This window comes from Elephantulus edwardii, unplaced genomic scaffold (genome assembly GCF_000299155.1).
Source record: "Elephantulus edwardii isolate Elephantulus edwardi_28Jun2011 unplaced genomic scaffold, EleEdw1.0 scaffold00041, whole genome shotgun sequence".
In the NCBI taxonomy this organism is placed as follows: Eukaryota; Metazoa; Chordata; class Mammalia; order Macroscelidea; family Macroscelididae; genus Elephantulus; species Elephantulus edwardii.
In genome coordinates, this window is record NW_006399791.1 from 4,524,246 (window position 1) to 4,527,682 (window position 3,437).

Below are 3,437 nucleotides of genomic sequence, written 5' to 3' on the forward strand. Positions count from 1 at the left end.
CCAACATTTGTCATCTCTAGAGTTGAGAATTGTGTGCAAAAACTTTACATAAATTAAAAGGATGAATACAATTTACAGGTTTCAATGCAAACCATCTTCCAACTCAAGGCCAGTAACACCCACTGTGATATGGCAGGAAATGGCTAAGAAAGAAAATCTGGTCCTAAGGCTCAGATTTTCCCAACCCCATCAGGCAAGGCCAGTGGTCAAGACCACCCTCCCAGCCTGCAATCTCTGGAGGTCCTGTAGCTGTCAGCTCTGCATGAATACTCTGCAGACAACAAGGTTGGGGAGGTGGGTCCTTGCATAGCCAATGGCCTTCTCTGCACTGCAGCCATAAGTGGCCGTCACACGAGCTAAGGGTTGAAATCAAAGATATGTACAGGGTATTAAACACAGACTGAGGGAATAGATAATGTGATAACAAGGTCATATCAGCAACAAGGTCTAGCTCTGGTGCTGGTTTCAAGATACAGACTTCTTTTCAAAGGCTTCCAGTTTCAGAGGCTAGCATGAGGTGTGCAGGGTGGCCACACTCATGCAGGCAGGCATCTGCCGCAATCCATTTAGAAGCATTTGTGGTGGATGATGGAGGAGCCTGACTCATCGTACTCCTGTTTGCTGATCCACATCTGCTGGAAGGTGGACAGCTAGGCCAGGATGGAGCCGATCTACAAGGAGTACTTGCATTCAGGGGCAACAATGATCTTGATCTTCATTATGTTGAGCACCAGTGCTGTGATCTCTTTCTGCATCCTGTAGGCGATGCCTGGGTACATGATGGTGCCTCCTCCCCGTGTTGGTGTAGAGGTCCTTCCTGAGGGCCACATCATACTTGATGATGGAGTTGAAGGTGGTCTCGTGGATGCCACACGACTCCATACTCTGGTAGGACAGCTGGAAGTGCTTGTTGCCAACGGTGATGATCTGCCCGTTGGGCAGCTTGTAGCTCTTCTCCAGCGAGGACAAGGAGGCGGTGGTGGCCATCTTCTGCTGGAAGTCCAGCGCCACATAGCACACCTTCTCCTTGATGTCACGCACAATTTTGCGCTCTGCCGTGGTGGTTAAGCTGTAGCCTCGCTTGGTGAGGATCTTCATGAGGTATTTGTTCAGGTCACAGCTGGCCAGGTCCAGACGCAGGATGGGTGGGGCACCATGTAGTCCTCGTAGACTGGCACCATGTGGGTGATGCCGTCGCCAGAGTCCATGATGATGCCCGTGGTGCAGCCCCACACATAACAGCAACAGCATGGCTTGGATGGCCACGTACATGGCGGGCATGAACATGATTTGGGTCATTGTCTTGATGGGTTCAGGACAGCAGAACCGGGTGCTCCTCGGGGGCCACATGAAGCTCGTTGTAGAAAGTGTATTGCCAGATTTGCTCCATGCCATCTCAGTTGGTGATGATGCCGTGCTCGATTGGGAACCTGAGAGTCAGGATACCCCGCTTGCTCTGTGCCTCGGCACCCATGTATGAGTCCTTCTGGCCTATGCCCACCATCACGTCCTAGTGCCAGGGCACCCCACAATGGATGGGAAGACCACGAGGGGGGCATCATCACCTGCGAAGCCAGCCTTGTACACGCTGGAGCCGTTGTCAATGACCAGGGTGGTGATCTCTTCTTCTATGGTGACCTTGATAAAAATGGATCTCAACTGAAGCACCACTAGCTTCCTTGAAGGCAATGAGTATACTTCAGCATTTATACTCAGCTCTGCTGCACTGCCTTCTGTGGTTGCATAGGGATTGTTTCCAACCATTGGTACAAGACAATCAGTATAGAAGTAACCAACTTTAAACATATTCAGTGTGGAAATAATCAGATCTATTGCAAGCTGGCCAACATTTCCAACAGATACTGCTGGCATTAAGAAGGTGCAGCCCGAGAGCACGGGAACTGGCTTGGCGCAGGGCACAAACATGGCCACAGCCACACGCCCGAGCGGAAATGGAGAACGCAATGTGGAGGACTGGAGCAGCAGCACAGGCACACACGCAAGAGAGAGAACTGAACTTCTAAGTTAGCTGATGTCGACAGAGCTGAGCGTCAGAAAGTCAGGGGAGCAAAACCTGAGACCCGGGAAAGGATTGCCGGCGAGAAGTGGCTAAGGTCCAGGAAATGTAACGTTCACCCGGTGAGGGCGGATCTACCCGTTCGCCCTCAGTCTTTTTCTTTTTAAGATGCTTAATATACTTTATCATTTTATTTTAGTGAAAGTTTCATACAAATCATACAGGTTTTTCACCTGCTCTTACACATTTTATTTAATAGCATTGCAATTACAATTTTTCTAAGTCATTCACACACTTTTATAGCATTTATTGCCAAAGATTAATGTAACTAATCAATCACAATACCTGATTAATTATTGCTATATATTTCTTTTCTCTATACCCAATTTATCTATATATCAGATTTTATTACCCTCTCTTTTTCTTTCTGTCTCTAGTAACCATCCAAGAATGAATTCTATCTGTGTGTAAATCTTTCCTTAGCTTTTTGTAACAGTTGTCTTTTAACATACTACTCCTTTGCGACTGATTTCTTTTGTTTAGCATACTGTCCTTATGCATCAGTGTTACGTAGTGTTTCATGAATTCTTTGTTGTTCTGCAGTGTTTCTTAATACTCCATTGTGTAATTGTTCCATAGCTTCTTTAACCTCTCATCTGTTGGACACTTGGGTTGTTTCTCTTTGTTATCATAAACAATGCTGCAATGAACATGGGTGTGCATTTATCTGACTATGTGATGGTTCTTATTTCTTTGAGATATACACTTAGTTGTTATATTGCTGTGTCAAATGGTATTTCCATCCCCCAGCTTTCTGAAGAACCATCAAATTGCTTTCTATTGTGATTGTACCATTATACATTCCCCCCAGAAACAAGAGTTCCAACCTCTCCGCACCCTTGCCAGCACTTGTTGTTTGTAGTCTTACTGAACTTTGTTGTTGTTGCTAGGACAAGATAATATCTCACTGTTGTTTTGAATTGTATTTTTATCAGCAATGATCTTGAGCATTTTTCATATCTTTGTTGGCCATTTGAATGTCTTATTTGGTGAAGTGTCTTTTCACACCTTCTGCCCCTTTTGTAATTGATTTGTTGCCTTTTTCTTGTTGAGTTTTTGGAGTTTAGGTACACCTTAGTGTTTAAAGTGACATTCTTTAAAACAACCATGAGATATCATCGCACCCCAGACAAAATATCAAAATTTAACAGAAGAGCAAGCAACAAATGCTGGTGAGGTTGTGGAGAAACTGGAATCCTTATTCACTGTTGGTGGGAGTGTAAAATGGCGCAACCCCTGTGGAAGGCGGCATGGCGATTTCTCAAAAAGTTGCAAATAGAGATACCATTTGACCCAGAAATTCCACTACTGGGAATATACCCCAAAGAGATCATAACTGACATCCAAGCAGATATATGCA

The 3,437-nt window shown here is 45.2% G+C and overlaps 1 pseudogene; it reads right to left on the reverse strand.

Moving 5' to 3' along the window:
- Positions 1–566: 566 nt before the first annotated feature.
- LOC102859530 lies at positions 567–1,623 on the reverse strand (annotated as a pseudogene).
- Positions 1,624–3,437: the final 1,814 nt, after the last annotated feature.